At 43.7% G+C, this 20,783-nt stretch overlaps 1 protein-coding gene across 5 annotated transcripts in view; it reads right to left on the minus strand.

Moving 5' to 3' along the window:
• Positions 1-20,783, minus strand: part of COL4A5 (collagen type IV alpha 5 chain) — a 294,489-nt gene that overhangs the window by 218,228 nt on the left and 55,478 nt on the right. The gene's annotated exons all lie outside the window — the stretch shown is intronic.

Raw genomic sequence — 20,783 nt, forward strand, 5'->3', positions numbered from 1 at the left:
TCCCTAGATGTGTAAAGATAAATAAACCAAAGAAAAGAAGAGATATGATGAAAATACATTATTATGTTTTTATAAATTTAGTCAATGGGCTCCAAATTTTATTAAATACCACACTAAAACCCCTACATTCTGCGTTAATTCGTTCGTATCTGTATGTAGTACACACATTCACCCACCAAAATGTATAATTAATTCTATCATAGTTTTTCCAATTACTTGTAATCAGTTGAATGGCTATACCTGTTAGGATCATAAATAGACGACTCTTATATTTATCTAGAGTGGGTTTCACATGTAAAATTGTTCCACAAATTATAGCCTCATGTGACATTGGAACATTTGAATCTAGTACTAAATTTATTTGTCCCCAAATTGACTTCCAATATCTAATATAATAAAACGCTAGGCCACGCATGCGCACTTCCTATGCGTGCGCCGGTTTTCCGTGAGCTGTAGCGACCCATAGGAAGTGCGCATGCGCGGCTTACGGTCTGGCCTGCTCCCTGTTGAAAGACGCAGCTCCCTTCCTGTTAGTTGGCCGTCCCCGCCGCCATCGTTCCCTTGCGCACCATACTCTCTCCGCTCTCTCTCTCCCTCCCCCCCCCCCCCCCGAGGCGGATGTCGGCCGCGGCGGCCCAAGTCGGAAAGCATTTTAACATGGAGTTCAGGAGGAAGGTATGGGGGGAGGAAAATACTGCACAGGGAAGTGGGGTGGGAAGGATATGGTGCAACACACGGAAATGGAGGGGCAGAAAAGGGGTTGATGGACAGGGGAAGAGGTGCTGATGAACAGGGAGGGGGGTCAGAAAAATGAAGACAGGCCTTCTGCTGGACAGGGGGAGCAGGAAGGAGGTGATGATGGACAGGGGGAGGTAAAACAAAGGGAGAAGGGCTTCTGCTGGATAAGGTGAGCAGTGATGGGGTGGTGGAGGACACAGGGGAGGTAAAAGGAAGGGAGAATGGACAGGGGGAGCAGGCAAGGGGTGGTAGTGGACAGCCAAGGAAAAAAAAAAAAGACAAAAAGAAATGCAGAAAGTGGCTAAGGAGAGAGAAAAAAATCTAAAGACAGATACACACACATATATTCTAGCACCCGTTAATGTAACGGGCTATAAGACTAGTATTAATATAAACAGACAAAAATACAACAGATGATCCAAAGTCCCAATGCTAGCATCTATTAGACTTAGAACTATCTATTTTATTTAATCGAACTGGGGTCGAGAAAATCCTATGTCACAAAAATAACCATGTTTGTCTCATAGATGGTGAGACCTCATTTAGAATATTGTGTACAATTCTAGAGAGGCACCTTCTAAAACAGTGGTTCCCAACCCTGTCCTGGAGGACCACCAGGCCAATCGGGTTTTCAGGCTAGCCCTAATGAATATGCATGGAGCAGATTTGCATGCTTCTCACTTCCATTATATGCAAATCTCTATCATGCATATTCATTAGGGCTAGCCTGAAAACCCGATTGGCCTGCTGGTCCTCCAGGACAGGGGTGGGAACCACTCTTCTAAAATATATAAACAGGATATCGTCGGTCTAGAGCAGTGGTCTCAAACGCAAATCCTTTGCAGGGCCACATTTTGGATTTGTAGGTACTTGGAGGGCCGCAGAAAAAATAGTTAATGTCTTAGTAAAGAAATGACAATTTTGCATGAGGTAAAACTCTTTATAGTTTATAAATCTCCTCCCCCCCACCAAAGGCCTGCATGTTCCCCCCTTCTTTGCAGCATCCTCCAGCTTTCCCCCTGGCCTCCCGGTCTTAGTTTTAGCTAATTACCGTAGCCTGCAGAGAGGATCGCTGGTGCATCGGCCTCCGCAGCACGTTCCCTCTGCCGCGGTCCCGCCCCTCCTCCGACGTCAGGAGCAAGATCGCGGCAAAGGGAACGTGCTGCTGAGGACAACGACAGCCTGCAAGGAATGCTACAGTACTGGCGATCCTCTGCAGGCTGCGGTTAATTATCTGAAGATAAGAGCGGGAGGCAGGGGGAAGCTGGAGGATGCTGCAAAGAGTGGGCAGCACTAGTACAGACTGCGGGCTGCATAATAGTACCTGGCGGGCTGCACGTGGTCCCTGGGCAGCGTGTTTGAGATCACCGCTGTAGAGGAAGGCCACTAAAATGGTCAGTAACCTTCGTCATAAAAAGTATGGGGAGACTTAAAGATCTCAATATATATATACTTTGGAGGAAAGGCAGAAGGGGAGATATGATACATTTAAATAACTACATGACAATTGTGCAAGAGGTAAGCCTCATTTGAAAGGAGACTCCAGAATAAGAGGGCATAGGATGAAATTAGGAGGTGATAGGCTTAGGAGTAATCTAATGAAATGCTTTTTTTTACAGTAAGGATAGTAGATGCATGAAATAGACTCCCAGTAGAGGTGGTGGAGACAAAGACTATGTCTAAATTCAAGAAAACGTGAGAAGAGAAAGTGGATGGGCATATAGATGGGCAGACTGGATGGGCTACTTGGCCTTTGCTATCATGTTTCTATAATCAGAAAGTTCTATGACATCGCAATGCAAGTGTTAAGAGTCTTAGCCTATAGGGAGAGGAGGAGATAGTGGATGCTGCGGATGGGCCATTTGGCCTTTATCTGCCATCATGTTTCTATAATCAGAAAGTTCTATGACATCGCAATGCAAGTGTTAAGAGTCTTAGCCAATAGGGAGAGGAAGAGAAAATGGTTATTGCAGACTGGATGGGCCATTTGGCCTTTGTCTGCCATCATATTTCTATGTTTTTGTCTCACAGTACAGACCATGAGGGTCCATGGCCTTAGCCACTCATTTGTGTAAGCTACTTCAAGAAGCTACTTGACATAACTTACACAAATAAGGGTGGATAAAACCATGGAACCTGAGGAAATTAAAAGACAAAAATGCACTCCCTGCACCCTTCAGAACTCTTCAATTTATGCTTGAAGACAGAGGAGGGTCTGGAATGGCAAGAAAAGAAGGTCTGTGGGAGAAATGTGGGGGATAAGGAAAAGGCAGAAAAGTGCCCAATTCTGCGTGAATCTGTATAAAATAAGCCTTTTTCTTAAATCCAGACAAAATGAAGAGAAAACATCTTGCCACATGGCAACGTTGGTCATCGTCTCCTTAGAGACATATTTTGTTAAAACTCACAACTTGTACCCTAAGGGCATGAATACCTATCATTCATTTCAAACAAGAGCCACAAGGAATGCGGCTCTCCAAACTAACATTTCATCATTAAAAAGAAAGAAAAAAAAAAAAGATCCCTTTTTTTTTTTTTTTTTAATAATAGCTGATTATCTTCCAAGCTTTTGCAAAGCTAAAGAACTTATGATACGTCTAGTCTCCTGCACAATGAGAAAAAGGGACGGTTAAAGCAAGTATCCCACGAGCTTACTGCAAATTTCTGGATTTTCAGCAGCTATATAATTGGCAAAAGCTCCTCCTCCTTTTGGGAATGTTGGCATCTTCAAAAATTTTGTGCCACTATCAGTAACGTAAGGGGGGAGGCAGTCTGCCCCAGACGCTATCTTGGTGAGGGCACAGGCCCATCCTCCCCTTCACACAACCTCCCCCCCCCCCCCCGCGAATGCGCACCCCTTTCCTTCCCCCTGACCTCTGTAACTTTCCTGGCGTGAACGGCAACCCCCGACCTGCTGTTGTGCCAGCATTGGCTCTTCCTCCGACGTCACTTGCTGGACCCTCGCCTAGGAAGTAACAACATCAGAGGAAGAGCATCACAACAGGTTGGGGGTTGCTGCTCCCATCAGGAATGTTACAGAGGACCGGGGGAGGGGGAGGGAAGGGAAGGGACGCCACTGCCCTGGGAAGCTCTCACTCTTGCTACCCCACTGGCTATTTACAGAAACGGTTGGATTTTGCGTTTTTTTTCTCATTTGCATTATTCTTCCACCAGATTATGTGGTACTTCATTACTACATTTTCCACAGATTGGAGGCATACGGTATAAACAACAGCTCTGGTAAAGGTGTTATAATTGATTGCTTTTGTATTTTCCCGTAGACTTTACAGCAGGCCTGCGCAACTCCGGTCCTTGGGATTTCCCCAATGAATATGCATTGAAAGCGGTGCATGCAAATAGATCTTGTGCATATTCATTGGGGAAATCCTGAAAACCTGGCCTGGCGAGGGCCGAAGTTGTGCAGGCCTGCTTTACAGCTTCTTTGGATGTAAATCACCTTGAGCCTTTTTGGTATAGTGCGATTAATAAGTGGTGTATGAGATTAGATTAGGCTGTGCAATAGTGGGCACAGGGGTGTAGTCGGTGCCAGATATGCCGGGTGCATTCTGGGGAGAACCCTACCCAGGAGTGGGACTCTGATGTGGCAAGAAAAGGTAAAATGCAGTCATGGATTTCTTCTGACCCTCCATTCTTCTGGAAATGGAGAAACCAAGTTCATACTTTAGTTACATAGGAAGCAAGAGTGGTGGAGGACTATCTCAAACAGAGGAAACACTTTTTACTTACCTGGGATGCTTATTTGGTTTCTTTACGTCCCAGAGGGCAAAGCTTATGGCTGCGATGGTTGAACTGCAGGGAGGAGGGGTAATTTAATGGATGAAACAACCTAGTCGCAATCCTAGACAGAGGGGACGTTTGGAGATAGATGTCTCATTCTGGGGGCCGTAAGAACCAGGGCTCCCAGGTTAGTAGCAGTGTTTGGGTTCTATTTTGATCCTCATATGATCCTATGGCAGTGGTTCTCAACCCTGTCTGGGGACCCCCCAGCCAGTCGGGTTTTCAAGATATCCCTAGTGAATATGTATGAGAGAGATTTGCATACCTGTCACTTCCATTATATGCAAATCTCTCATATGCATATTCATTAGGGATATCTTGAAAACCCGACTGGCTGGGGGGTCCCCAGGACAGGTTTGAGAACCACCTGTATTTGGTGGACGTTCACAGGTTAATATTACAGACTGGTATTTTAGCCTGTTACATTAACGGGTGCTAGAATATATGTCTGTGTGTCTTTATTTCTGTCTCTCTCTCCCTCGCGCTGTCTGTCTCTCTCCCTGGCCCCCTTTGTCTGTCTGTCTTTCAGTGTCTCTCCCTGCCTCTGTGTCTTTCTTCTTTTCTTTCTATCATCTCTCTCCCTGCCTCCTATGCAGCAGCATTTCTGTCCCACCACTTCCCTGTGCAGCAGCCACAGCAGGATTCCCTCCCTCTCCATTTCCCTCCCCCCACACCACTTCCCTGTGCAGCAGCAGCATTTCTCCTACTCCCCCTTACCCTTCCCGCAGTCTGGCCGTCTCCCTTAGTCCCTTACCGCCCCCCCCCTTCCCGCGGTCCCAACTAACCTTCCGATTTCAGCAGCGTCTACAGCACTCTACACAACATGTGTAGCTGAAGCAGCATGTGTAGAGTGCTGCAGACGCTGCTTGAATTGGAAGGTTTCAGGACCCGCAGCGAGCTCTGGGTTTTTTGGGTTTTTTTTTAAAGCGGGACCAGCCGGAGCAGGAGGAGAAGCCTGGGAGGCAGCAATTAAAGTCCGTTCCGGCCCCTGTTGACATCGCCCTGGCCAGTTCACATCCTTAAGTTCAGACTGCAAGAGCCGCCGCATCCGCAGGCTCTGCGCCGCCCTGCGCATGCGCACTCCTACCTGCGGGTCCCTACAGCTCACGGAAAACAGGAGCACGCAGGTGGGAGTGCGCATGTGTGCTTAGGGATTTATTATATTAGATGATGAATATTATCTAATGTATTATTGTCTTTTGATGCTATAAGGTTCTCATTACCAAATAATATCATTGTTTAAGGAGGGGGAAGGGTTGGGGAATTTTGTGTTCCAATAAAAAAGATTTAACATAATTGGCAAAAACTTCTATGAGAATTCTAAGAACATTTAGGTCTCTTTTTACTAAGCCACGTTAGGGCGTGGAATAGAGCGCGCTACATGCTAACGCCAGCACTGAGCTGGCGTTACTTCTAGCCTCGTAGCGCAGGTCTAGCATGCGCTAAAATGCTGCATACGCTAATGCAGCTTAGTAAAAAGGAGCCCTTACTGTTAACTGTATTAGAAAAAAAGTCAACAAGTTAACTGTCAAGGCACTTACTGGATCAAAAAGGTTCCCAGATTATTGGTTTGCAAATCTGGGACATTCAAGCAGGGTTGGGTCTCCCCAGGGTAATTTTCTACCATAAAAATTATAATCTAATCAATAACCTGTTCTACACTTTTATATAACTATACTATACTGTACAGGTCTTATATCCCCGCAATTTTTCAACAAGGATTCAATGCGGCTAACAAAAGACTTTGTACCGCATCACAGCAGAAATGTTGAATGAGGCGAGGAGATCAGTATAGAAGTACATGCTTAGGCCACCGGATATGTCCCACATAAAACAGAATTAATTATGTCATGAAAAAGTCACGGTTTAAGATCGCTTCTGCCCCACTTCTGGTCAGAAAGATGGTCACAAGTCTGGGCGGTTATTAATCAGATAGGCTGTACTTTGGAGGAAAGGCGGGAGAGTCAATGGCAGGTGTAGTAAGGCATACCTAGATCCATCAATCAAATAAATGTGGGCATCTGATGTGTGCCATTCTCATATGCACATACCCTTTTCAGTTGCATGCTATGCCACTTATGCCCAATTTGCCGATTCGAATCGATTCACATTTGTGAATTGATACAAATCAATTCGCTAAAAAAATAATTTTAAAAAATTAAAAAAAAAACAAAAACAAAAAAAAACGCACTCACCAATTCAATGAGTCCTGACACCTCCGAGTCTCCTAAAGCAGCAGCAGCAGTAGACAGCAGGAAGAGGCAGTGCTCGGAACAGGCAGCAGCCTGCCCTGCTGGGGCCTTCTCTCTGCTACATCACCGATGATGCAGCGGAGGGAAGCCATGGAGCACACGTGAGGTGTCCAGTGATGGTGTGCTGGTAGAGGTAGAGAGAGAGAGAAAGAAAAAGAGAGAGAAAGAAAAAGAGAGAGAAAGAGAGAGAGAAGACAGAGAGAGAAAGAGAGAGAGAGAGAAGACAGAGAGAGAGAGAAGACAGAGAGAGAAAGAGAGAGAGAAGACAGAGAGAGAAGACAGAGAGAGAGAAACATAAATGTTGGATATGGCAGTGGAAGGGAAGGTACAGAGATGGAAGATGGATGGTGAGCACAGAGAAAGAAGAAAACATCAAATGGGCCGGAGACCCTGATGAGCGAGTTAACAAAAGAAAAAAGAAACCAGAGCCTGGGACCAACATTTGAACAATAAAATGACCAAAAAACAAAAAGGTAGAAAAAATAATTTTATTTTCTATTTTGCGATTATATGTCCGATTGGAAATGTATTTCTTGCCAGAGCTGGTGTTAGACAGTGAGCGTGAGCTAGGACCTAACCAGAAAGAGAAAAAGTCTTTTTTGTTTACACCACAGTGCCAGCATAGGGTTGGAGAGGGCAAAGGGGGGTGGGATGGGTGAAGAAGCTACAAAATAAACCCACCAGGATGTTTGAAAAAACGCATTGGGCAGGAAAAGTGAATCGAATAGAAAAATCATTTCAATGGGCCAAATCGAATAGAAAATATTTTCCTGAATCAGGCGGCACTAGCTCAGAGAACAGTGCTTTGGGCAAATGCAGGCACAAGTGGCACTTATTCTGAATTTATGTGCATCAGATATGCCTTATATAGAATTGTCCTCCGCGGATCTGATGTGACGTCAGCAGTGCCCCCTTGCAGTGGGCTGCAGGATTTTAGGGGCAGAATTTCCCCCTTTTTTAAATTCTCTGAACCATCGGATAAATTTTTTTAACCTCATTACACTTTAGCATCTTGGGTTTGTAAGCAGAAAATGAAGAAATGTGTATAGGAATTTCTTTTAAAACTTTCTGTTTATGATTTTGGCATCTTATGAACCTTCCAGTTATGGACCCCTGAAGAAGGCACTCTGACCTGCCGAAACACGGACCATGTAGGGACCCACCCACTCTTTAGTTCCACACCATCATTACACCAGCAATTGGCCTACTGTATCTCAAGACTGGTCGGATAAACATTGGTAATTTTGCCTCACAGATCAGCAGACTCAGCACCAACTAGAGACCTTTTGAGACTATTATTTGTAATAAACCTGTTTACATCCAGCTCATCTTCTCCACTTTTTCCTGCTCGATCTGGTGGGGGGGAGGGGGGAGAGCTAAGTTGATTGATGTGCTTATGAAAATTGTTATTCAGTCATTCCTGTCTGAATGGAAAAGTAATTCAGAGTATGATTGGAACGATGTATGTCTTGTTAGAAGGTATGAAGAGGTGGCCACAAATAAGGGGAGGAGCTTGGCATCATTTAACCCTTTATTTGGCATTATTGCTCAGAAGCAACATGTGTCTTCTACGGCTCTTATGGGAGATCTGCGTCTCCAAATGCCTGTTTGCTTGGCACAGTTGCTCTTGTTCTACATCAAGTTACGTAAAGCAGCCGTTTCACCATCTGTCAATTAAAGGGTTAAGAGAATGTGGCACGTGATACTTATTGTGAAAAGTGCCAGTCAGGGCCTTAGGCCCCTCCCACTGAATACCTCCTTTTTCCTCTTGATCTGGGGTGGGGGGGAGAGTTAGAGCTAAGTTGTTCCCCTTGCCTAGATGAAGCATTGAGGGTCTTTTCTCTCCAATTCATAGTCCGCTGCATTAACCACTCGGCTACTCCTCCTACTTGGTATGCCACATCAAGTGTTTGCAAGACCTCACCTAATGAACATAGATAAATATTAAACACAGCTGGTAATGTTGAACCTTGCAGCACACCTGCGGTGTCTGGGAGAAAAAAAAAACTCGGGACCCCCTTACTTAGCTTCAAAATACTTTGCAATTGTTTAAACTTTAGTATGACCTTTGAAAATACATTAGCATAATGGAGTTGTTTTTTTTCCTTTTCTTAGTTAATTCATAATTTTTGTTCAAAGTGCCCTTCTTCAACCTTGGCACATTCACAAAACCTTCAAGACCACTAAGCTGTTGACTCAGTGAATTCCGGGGTTTCATTAACCAAGAGCTCGACTGTTTTGTATGCTCGGTGTGTTGAGAAATAAAATACTGTACTCGGAAACGTCTTGAATTTCAGGCAGACGTTTCTCCTGCAGTAGGAGGTTTTGGGGGTTTTTTGGAAAAAAAAAAAAACGTTGAGGGGGGTTCCCTTTTTCTCCAGATACCATGCAAAATAGCTGGTGGACCATTTACTCTACGAGATTGCACCTGTTACGTATGAGCTGTAAAAAAAAAAATAAAAATAGAAAATGAACTACTCAAACTCCATTCCACGCAAGCCTATAGTGCAGGGGTAGGGAACTCCGGTCCTCGAGAGCCGTATTCCAGTCGGGTTTTCAGGATTTCTCCCAATGAATATGCATGAGATCTATTTGCATGCACTGCTTTCAATGCATATTCATTGGGGAAATCCTGAACACCCGACTGGAATACGGCTCTCAAGGACCGGAGTTTCCTACCCCTGCTATAGTGAATAACTGTTTAATCTTTTCCTGACTCACAAGAGAGGAACTTGGAAAACACTAAGGTCATTCTGAAAGATCCGGAAGGAAAACCTAATTTCTGCAATTCTCTACACTGCTGACATCAGTGAACGTAATAAATTCTATATGAGAAATGCCTTTTAAAGATATATCAGGAAACCATTAACTCTATAATACTGAACTTACAGCAGTACTTTTATATAAAGTATGAAAAATAGCTTACAGCAACTGCAGTAATGTGTGTTCTGTTTCTTTCTTCGACTTCCGAGAACACATTCTTTTTCACAAGAAAACAGAAAAACTGGATTTGACTATTAGAATTTTTCATCTTAATTAATTAACTTATTAGCTCTACGTTTTTCTCTTTTAGGGTACTCTCCTAGCCTGGCACCAGCAACTATCTTGGCCTTCTTGCCCATTTGCATGTTCCTCAATCCTAGGGTTACCAGATTTTCCTACAGGGAAGGAGCCTAAGGCCTAGATTGGCTCAAAATGGTGATTTTGACAATAAGTATTATGTGCCACATTCTCTTAATCATTTAATTCAGCGGTCTCAAACTCAAATCCTTAGCAGGGCCACATTTTGGATTTGTAGGTACTTTGAAGGCTGCAGAAAAAATAGTCAAGGTTTTATTAAAAGAAATGACAATTTTGCATGAGGTAAAAAAAACTCTTTATAGTTTATAAATCTTCCCCCTCTCCCCCGAAGACCTGCATATTCCCCCCCCTTTCTTTGCAGCGTCCTCCAGCTTCCCCCCTGGCCTCCCGGTCTTAATTTCAGCTAATTACCACAGCCTGCAGAGAGGATCGCCCATGCTGTAGCGTTCCTTGCAGGCTGCCATTGGCCTGCGTAGCACATTCCCTTTGTCGCGGTCCTGCCCCTCCTCTTGACGTCAGGGGCAGGATCGCGGCAGAGGGAACATGCTGCTGAGGACGACAGCAGCCTACAAGGATCACTACAGTTCCGACAATTCTCTCCGCAGGCTGCGGTAATTATCTGAAGGTAAGAGCGGGAGGCCAGGGGGGGGGAGCCGGAGGACACTGCAAAGAGCGGGCAGCACTAGTACAGACCGTGGGCCCAAAATAGTACCTGGTGGGCCGTGAGCTTGAGACCACTGCTTTAATTGGCAGATGGTGAACAAGAGCAACTGTGCCAAGCAAACAGGCATTTGTAAACGCAGATCTCCCATAAGAGCCATAGAAGACTCATATTGCTTCTGAGCAACAATGCCAAATAAAGGGTTAAAAGATGCCAAGCTCCTCCCCTTATTTGTGTCCACCTCTTCATACCTTCTAACAAGACATGCATCGTTCCAATCATACTCAGAATTACTTTTCCATTCAGACAAGAATGATTGAATAACAATTTTCATAAGCACATCAAAGAACTTTGCTCTAACTCCTCTCTCCCCCGCAACCCAGATCATGAGGCAGCGCGTCTGATCTCAAAATCACAATCCTGTAACTAAGCCGAGCCTGAATGTTATGTGCACTGATCCTGATCTCAAACCCGCTTAAACAAATACTGTAAATCCCCAAATAAACATATAAAACAGGGGTCCTATGGCAGACTTGCAAGACCAACAGACACTAGACCAGGGGGTAGGCAATTCCAGTCCTCAAGAGCCGGAACCAGGTCAGGTTTTCAGGATATCCACAATGAATATGTATGAGATGGGTTTGCATGCACTGCCTCCTTGAGATGCAAATCTATCTCATGCATATTTATTGTGGAGATCCTGAAAACCTGACCGGCTCTGGCTCTCGTGGACCGGAATTGCCTACCCCTGCACTAGACCTATCTCCAGACAACACACCCTTAGAGAGATCCAGAGTGCTCTGTGAGCTATATTGAGGAGTGATTGTGTAATCAAAACCAACATGAATGATTTACATAATCTGGTCCATCAATTCTCGCACAAGGAATCTGAACACTCTCCCCCTAAAATCATTTTAATAATAATAATTTTATTTATAACCCGCTATACCTTAACACAGGGCTGCCCAAGTCCAATCCTCGAGATCTACTGGCAGGCCAGGTTTTCAGGATATCCACAATGAATAGGTATGAGAGAGCTTTGCCGGCACTGCCTTCTTGGTATTCAAATCTCTCCCATGCATGTTCATTGTAGATATCCTGAAAACCTGGCCTGCCAGTAGATCTCTAGGACCAGACTTGGACAGCCCTGCCTTAACAGTTCAGAGCAGCATACAACTAAGAAAATCTGCCAGACGCAGATGAAATACATATGGAATTATATAACTTGCATGGTTGGGTTTCTTAATGGTCATACGAATGAGATTTCACAGGTCTCCTTAAACATTTGATAAGACAATGAATTCACAAATAGGGCAGTTAAGGTTTTGCTCCAGACACTAGCCTGGTAAGCTAAAGTTTTGTCCAGGAATTTTTTTACAATACATCCTTTTAGCGTAGGGAAAAAAAAAAAAGAAATTCTCCGAATGGGCCGAAGGTTTGTAGAGAATACAAAGTGGTTGACAAGATAAATGGGAGCAAGACCTGCCAGACATGTTCCAACGTTCTGCACCTAAATGTAGTTTTAAGCTTAACGATTCTGTATATATTGCTGACATTTTTTTTATGTATTTGTTTTATATCTTTATTTTTAAATTATTCCTCAGAATTCCATTGCTCAACGTTTTTTTCCCCACTCACATTCCTTTGTTATTCATTCTTTTTCACATTTATTATGTCCATATATGTTCTTTTTAAAATTTTCCATATTTAGTTTTAACTCAAACAAATTTAATTTAATTCATTTAGTTTATCTATTTAATTATTACTGAGATGTATACTTTACTTTAAAAAGTACTATGGCCTTAGAGTGATATGTGTACTCTTGTTAGAATGTTTAATATCTTGTTCAATATCTCTATCTTTATTTTATTCCTACTGCTCAATAACTGTCTTCTAGGTACTTTAGTTAGATTGTGAGCCTTCGGGACAGTAAGGGTATTTCTAAGTACCTATTCTTTATTTATTTATCTTATTTTTATTTTATCCTTTAATGTATATTTCTCTGTAAACCTATATTACTTATAATTTTAATGTACCCTATTGTCTATTTTTTCTGTAAACCGCTTAGAATCCTAACGGAGTTTAGCGGTATATAAGAAATAAATTACATTACATTACATCCTTCCAGCCATTCCAACATCTTTAAACACCAGTCCTTGAACTGTGAATCCTCACTCACTGCCAACACAATCAAACTGGACTACTTCATCTCTCCAACACCCGAAAGCTGGGATGAGAAAAATGATCCATGGGACAAAACTAGCCCACAGGCTTGGTTTTTCTCAGCCCACCTCACAATGGGTAAATTTGCACCATTTCCAATGCTAGTTCATTTCCAATGCTAGTTTGTCCAATTACTAGGTGTCGGGGAAAATCCAGATATGTCCTCCTTTCAGAGGAATGTGCAAGTGCCCGAGTCGATTTTCAAAACCCGGCAGTTTGCTCGGATTTTGGAAGGCCCCCGAGTTTGGGGCCGCATCTGGAGTGCCTCCGAGCTCAGGAAGAAGAGATGACATTTGTGTGGAGGCGGGGCTGGGACACGTGACCTCTTTTTTTACAGACAAAATCTGGTAACCCTAATCCTAGTGGGATTATCGAGATCCTGAAAGATCCACCTTTGATGCCATATCGAAGTAAGTATGTCAAAGGTGGACAATTCTAGGTTACATGAAATCCAATAATATTAACCTGCACCTAGGGATCGCAAGAAAGAGAAACCCTGGGTTTAAGTGACCATGGGTCTGAAGGACAGAATTTTTCCTGTTGGTAAAGGCCTTTGGTAAACTGTTATTTAAATTTTCCATTAATGGTGTACAGGCCAACCATTTTTGGGTTTTTTTGTTTACATTCCCATATCGTTTACAGGATTTTTTTTTCTTTTGCTCCTGGGATTCTTAAAAGGTTATGGGTGTAGTAAACTAGCAACCTACGTGTCTTCCTCCATATTTGCTGTGATAGGGGATTAACAGAGCTGCAAATACAGAAAAACCACAAATAACTTTTTCATATGTTATTCACTGTTTTCTATTAAAAACTATCGTGAATATGGAAACCGCGAATAACATGGTGGGAGACCTGACCTGTTCCTGAAGGTGAGGTAAAACACGGTGAAAAAAGTGCCGGGAATCAGCGATTTTTCTCTGCAAATGTTTGGAATCGGCGATTTCTCTATGCAAGCTGACTAATTGGGGGGGAGGAGCCAGCAAGCTAAAAACCGTGAATAATCGAAACCGCAATTGCTGAAACCGTGAATACGGAGGGAGAAATGTACTAACTTTGTCACAAGGCCTCATAAAAACAGTATTTTAAGCTCCAAAAAGGATCACAATATTACTCCTTTATCCCACACATGCTTTAAGTTCTTCCAGCTCTGGCACCTACCGCCTTACTTGGAAGCTCGTTCCAGGTGTCCACCTCCCTTTTTAAAGTATGTTCTCACATTCCTCTTTAGCACCTCTCCCTTCAGCTTCACACGATAACCCCTGCTCCTTGAGCTTTTCAGGCTAAGAAAAAAAAAAAAAAAAGTGCAACCTTCTTGTACTTTAGTCTGAGGTACTTGAATGTTTCTAACACACTTCCCTCAGGGATGGAGAAATATTTACAAAACTTGGACACAAGCCAGGAATTTACAGAAGCTCAGGAAAGCCTCTCCTCCCCCCCCCCCTGCCCTGAGCTTATTTTACTCAGCTTTTTTGTTTTGTCTAAATGGGGGGGTTGTTTTTGCTTATTTGCAATTTTCCCTGCTTTTAGCCCTTTGTTCTCTCTCCCTCCAAAGTTATCTCAGCAGGTGATGGATTTTTTTTTTTTTTTAGCACTGAGGAGTTCAAGCCCTGTTCCTCCTTCGAACTATAGAAAAGCCCACAGTGACCAGTGTTTAAAAAAACTCACTGGCCACCCCAACTCAATATTACACCCATAATATAAAACAAGATTAGAGCTACTGCCATTATAAATACAGAACTCTTATTACAGTCAGACCTTTGACCCACTACCAGCCTTTCACATACCAGTTAAATGAATGAAAAACTGTTGTCCAGTCTTTAATTTATCTGAGTGTTTTTGGAAATAGGACCCCCCTCTCCGTAGCCATTAACCTAACAGTTTGTGACACCATCAAAACACTGTCAATTTAATTTTCTAGATTTATATTTTGCCTTTATAAAAGCAAAATTGATCAGTTTGGATTACCACAGAAATAAACTCAATGGGGCCAATTTTCAAAACTGCAAGAAGCATCCCAGCTACCTCCCACGGTCAGCAGCAAACTTGGATATTCAATGCTGGGGTTGTATCCGGAAAATCGCATTGAATTTCTGGTCTGTTTTTGGCCTGATTTACATAGCTGGCCAAGCTGATAGACATCCGCTAACCAGCTAAGTCAGGGGTAGGGAACTCCGGTCCTCGAGAGCCGTATTCCAGTCGGGTTTTCAGGATTTCCCCAATGAATATACATGAGATCTATTTTCATGCACTACTTTCAATGCATATTCATTGGGGAAATCCTGAAAACCCGACTGGAATACGGCTCTCGAGGACCGGAGTTCCCTACCCCTGAGCTAAGTCATAGCAGCCAAAGATATACCTGATAAGTGGAGGAGTCTATCTGGCCTCTAAACGTACCCAGTTGACAATTAACATTGGCGCTGACCAGTTAAGTCACGTGACATAGCCAGTAACCAGGCTAGCTGCTGACCAGGATATTCAGTGGGAGATAACTGGTTATCTCTTGCTGGTGCAGTCAGGGTCTTCAGGGGATTCACCCAATCTCCTGAAGGCCATGAGGGTGACAAAAATAATAAAAGGTTTAGGATGACTTCCCTATGAGGAGAGAATAAAGTGGCTAGGGCTCTTCAGCTAGGAGAAGAGATGGCTCGGGGGTGATACGATAGAAGTCTAATAAAATACTGAGTGGAGTGGAAAGGGTAGATGTGAATCGCTTGTTCACTCTTTCCATAAATACTAGGACTAGGGGACATGCGACTGGAGAATGCGGTGAAATCAGTTAGCTTAACAGGGTTTAAAAAAAGGTTTGGATAATTTCCTAAAAGAGGAGTCCATAGGCCAGGGTTGAGATGGCTTGGGGAAATCCACTGCTTATTCCTAGGGTAAGCAACATAAAATCTGTTTTATTACTTGAGATCTAGCTAGGTACTTGGGACCTGGGCTGGCCACTGTTGGAAACAGGATACTAGGCTTGATGGACCTTCGGTCTGTCCCAGTATAGCAATTCTTTGTTCTTATGATTAGTTGAGCAGGAAGCAGACAGAAGCTGTTCAGCCAAACATAGAAATATGACAGCAGATAAAGGCCAATGGCCTATCCAGTCTGCCCATCCGCAGCATCCACTATCTCTTCTTCCTATTCAGAGGAGTACTGTTAGGACCTTCAGGGGGTTGAGTGAATCACCAGCCCTAGAGCTCTTTTTGTTTGATGCATTTTGGTTGGTTGAGCAGGCTGCCTGCTCAGCCAATCAAACTGCCTCAAACAAAAAGTAAACAAACAAAAGAAGCAGGGCTGTAGAGCTGGGAATTTAATGAAGGCCCTGCCCGCAAGCCACTGATAAGCAGTTAGCCAGTTTAGCATTGCTTAAACAGCCAGGAGCCATCCCTCACCAGCTAAATAACATTGAATATTGCTAAATGAAAAGCATTTTAAATCTTTTGTCTCCTCCCCCAAACCCACAAAGTGCACATGTCAAGACCTGAGGTCCAATATTCAAAGGATTTAAGCTCCTAAATTTGAGAGTTAGACTACTAAATTGGCCTCACTGAAGATTTACTAGGGCCGAGTGCGTAACTTTATACTCAGAATTTCATTATGGGCCATATTCTACATAAGACAACCCAAAAAATAATCAGTGCTGAAAAAGTTGATGCTTAGCACGATTCTATAAATTGCCTCTGAAGTCTGGCACAGTTTACAGAATCATTACTTGGCACCAATGCACATGACCAACATTTAGGCTCACCCAATTTCGGCCAATGAAGACCAGGCCTAAATACCTGCACCTAAGTTGGGCGCGAATCGGGCCTATTCTATAACAATGCGCTCAACTTTTAGGAATGCCCACAACCCATCCGTTCTCCTCCCCTGACCATGCCTCCTTTGGAGATCCGCACACAAGAATTTCTGCGCACCACTTTATAGAATACACTTAGAAAGTTGTGCATGCAAATTCTAAATAGTGCCAATTATTGGCCTGTTATTGAGAAAGACATGGGGGAAGCCACTGCTTGCCCTGGATCGGTAGCATGGAATGTTGCGACTCTTTGGGGTTCTGGAATCTTTTGTTACTCTTTGGGATTCCAGAATCTTGCTATTCTTTAGGATTCTGTATGGAATGTTGCGACTCCTTGGGTTTTGGCCAGGTATTAGGGACCTGGATTGGCCACCGTGAGAACGGGCTACTGGGCTTGATGGACCTTTGGTCTGACCCAGTAAGGCTGTTCTTAAGGTTCTAATTGGCTTCTTAATCAATTAAGTTGTGCATATAGTTTATAATTTATTATTTATATTCTGCCTTTAAACAAGCGGATTACAACCAAATTAGAAATGCACAACTTTGGTCACACTATACAGAACCTGTCCTTAATGCCTAAGTTTAACCAGTTGGTGGCCATTTTCAGTGGGTTAAATTATTTTGAATATCTGCTGGGGTGTAACTGGATATTTAGGTGTGCCAACGCTGACTTCATTGGTATTCCATAACAGAATCTATACAAAGGCCATTATATAGGGTTACCAGACATCCGGGAAAACCTGGATATGTCCCCTTCTTAGAGGACTGTCTGGGCTCCCGGATGGACTTTCCAAAACCCGGCATTTGTCCAGGGTTTGGAAAGCCCCGACCAACTCTGTCCGCATCTGGAGGGCCTCTGAGCATGCGTGGATGACATCACACACATCCGCGCATGCTCCAGTCCCTCCAGACGTGGCTGGAACTCATCCAGAAGAAGAGAGGAGGCTTGGAGGGGGCAGGGCTTGGGGTGGAGCTGGGCTGGAGGCAGAATGGGGCATAGCCATGTGTCTGGAGTTTCCCAGAGAATATGGTAACCCTATCATTATAGGACAAGCATCAGCACACCCTAATTATGGTGCCCAGTTACAGAACCGATTCCTTAACTTCAGCTCCTAATAAAGATGGGTTTCTGCTGAAAATGTAGGCACCTAAGTCTGTCTAAAAATAAGGCACATATTTAGAAGCCTAAATTTTAGAGCTCAGCTTTTTTTGAATATTGGGTCCTTGGCTTGCCGCGTGCACCTGGTAGCACTATAGAAATAATAAATTGTTATTGCTTTAGGCCACGGCTTACGAGCTACTTTTTAAAATGACCAAGTCAAAATGATCTACCAACAATAAAATTTAAAAAATAAAACAAAACACAAAGCACACTGAAAGGCAGAGAAAATGTTAATCATCATTCATATTCCGGATTTTTTTTTCAAAGAGGTCAAGGCAGATGACTCTATGCAATGTCACCTCAGGAACAACCATACAAAAATAGACAAACATACCCCCTCCCTTTTTACTAAACCGCGATAGCAGTTTTTAGCGCAGGGAGCTGCACTGAATGCCCTGCGCTGCTCTCGATGCTCAAAGGCTCCCTGCACTAAAAATCACTATTGCGGTTTAGTAAAAGGGAGCCATAGTGCAAAATATAGACAGCAGATATAAATTCTCAAAACGGACACATTTTGACACTAAATTGAAAATAAAATAATTTTTCCTACCTTTGTTGTCTGGTAATTTCATCAGTCTCTGGTTGCATTTTATTCTTCTGACTGTGCATCCAATATTTCTTCCCTTCTTTCAGCCTCTTGTATGCTTTCTCTCCTCTAGACCTCATTCTCTCCCCCAACTTTTTCTTTCTTTCTCCCTGCCCCCTTCTTTCTTTCTGTTTCCCTTCTTTCTTTGTCTCCCTGCCTGCCCCCTTTCTTTCTTTCTTTCTTTCTCCCTGCCCTCCCCCAAGCCACTAGGTTTGCCACTGCCACCATCAGGGAACAGGGCCCCAAGATACCGCCACCCCAAGCTCTCCCAGCATTCCATTCCCCGAAGTAAATTCTGACATCAGAGAGGAAGTTCCGGGCCAGCCAGGCAGCGATTGACTGGCCCAGAACTTCCTCTCCAACGTCAGAATTGACGTTGGGGAGCGGTATGCTGGTCGGTCCAACGCTTCTGCAGGGAGAGCTTAGGGCAGTGGTGGGGGGACGTTGGGGAGAGGAAGGCCAATTGGACGGTAGATCGGGATGGCAATATGAGTCCGCGATCGACTCGCGTTGCCTTCCCGATCTACCTGTCGATCGCGATAGACATATTTGGCACCCCTGCTTTAGGCTTATTTCACATCTTTACCGTCTTTTTACAAAACTGTAGTGGTTTTTAGGAATTCTATGAGCACCAGATCTGTTACAGCTGGCGCTAAAAACCGCGCTACGGTTTTGGGGGAAAAAAAGGGGGGGAGGGGGAGTATCTGAGGTCAAATTACATAAAGTTTAGTTCCAGATTTGTCTTTCTACCTACAGCCCTTTTGGTTCAGTTCTAATGTAAAAACTCTGGATTCACACTGTCAGAACATCCCAGGCAGATCTGAAGAAAAAGTTTTCACCAGTTGAGAGTTTTCTTTTTGAAGAATTTAGATAACCAAATCTTACAAAGATAAAACGACTTGCAATATTTCTAAACTAGTTAACCACCACGGTGACTGATTTATTTTTTGGCTTTCAAGATATCCCAATTTGTTGAACTTTTCCCCAGAAGATCTGAGTCATTCCTCCATAAAGTCTGTTTAATTTCTTCTTGGCTTGAGCAGAAAGCAGCTGGTATTCATTTGTCTATTGTAAGAAAAAAAAAAAAAAAAAATTGCTCATTTTCATGAACATTTCCTAAAGCTTTTACAGGCTTCAGATAAAGGATGGATGTTTCCAGGTTTCTTCCCGTTGTGTCAGATCAGATTAGCGGCATAAACCTTTCAAGCTAATACGCGGAGAAGGCACAAGATAGTTTTGTGTAAAAATATTGCCTGGGTTTTCTGGCAACCTGCTTCAGCGCAATCATTAGCCATGACAGACTGTCAAGTTCAGAGCAGTCACGGTTCTCGCAATGTAAGACATTCAGCAGGGTGAATTCAAACACCAAAAGAGCGCCTGTATTTGCATGTCCCTTTGCATGCATTCATTTAAAGACTACTAGCATTTCCGTGGGTTAGTTCTAACGGTATGGATAAGAGGCATACCCTTTGACTAAGGACTGCTGAATATCTGCCAGAGAGCATCTACTTTTGCTCTTTGAAAGTTCAAATAAGAACATAAGAATTGGCGCTGCTGGGTCAGACCAGTGGTCCATCGTGCCCAGCAGTCCGCTCACGCGGCAGCCCTTAGGTCAAAGACCAGTGCCCTAACTGAGACTAGCCTAACCTGTGCACGTTCTGGTTCAGCAGAACTTGTCTAACTTCGTCTTGAATCCCTGGAGGGTGTTTCTTAAATGTTGCAAAAATGTAAGAACCAGCTTTGGTTAATGCAGCCCAGAGTTTTAGCTCCGGGAAGATTTCCATGTAAATGTGTAGTTAACTATAAAGCTCAAACATTATATTGGGCTAGCCCAGGGGTAGGCAATTCCGATCCTCAAAAGCCGGAGCCAGGTCAGGTTTTCAGGATATCCACAATGAATATGTATGAAATGGATTTGCATGCACTGCCTCCTTGAGATGCAAATCTATCTCATGCATATTTATTGTGGATATCCTGAAAACCTGACCTGGCTCCGGCTCTCGAGGACCAGAATTGCCTACCCCTGGCTAGAGTTACCATATTTTTCTCTGGATTACCACACTACACCCCGCCCCCAGCCCCACCCTGTTCCACCCCAGCCTCGCCTCCAGCCCTGCCCTGTTCCACCTCCAGTCCCGCCCTACAAAGCCTCCGCTCTTCTTCCAGATGAGCTCCAACCGCGTCTGGAGAGCCTGGAGCATGTGCAGAGGTGTGTGACATCAACCACACATGCTCAGAGGCCCTTCAATGTGGTCGGAGCTCGTCCATCCGGGAGCCTGGACAGTCCTCTAAAAAGAGGACATGTCCGGGTTTTCCTGAACACAGTGTCTAAATCCTACAGTGTGTATTTTAAAAGGGGGGCGTGGCGGGTTTAAGGTCATCTGGAAGCATTGGATGAAGGCAGGTATACGCACTTTGGATGATGTAATATCAGATGGTAAGCTGCTTGACTTTTCACGATTGCAACACAAATTTGGTCTTAACAA

Source organism: Geotrypetes seraphini, chromosome 5, assembly GCF_902459505.1.
Source record: "Geotrypetes seraphini chromosome 5, aGeoSer1.1, whole genome shotgun sequence".
Taxonomy (NCBI): domain Eukaryota; kingdom Metazoa; phylum Chordata; class Amphibia; order Gymnophiona; family Dermophiidae; genus Geotrypetes; species Geotrypetes seraphini.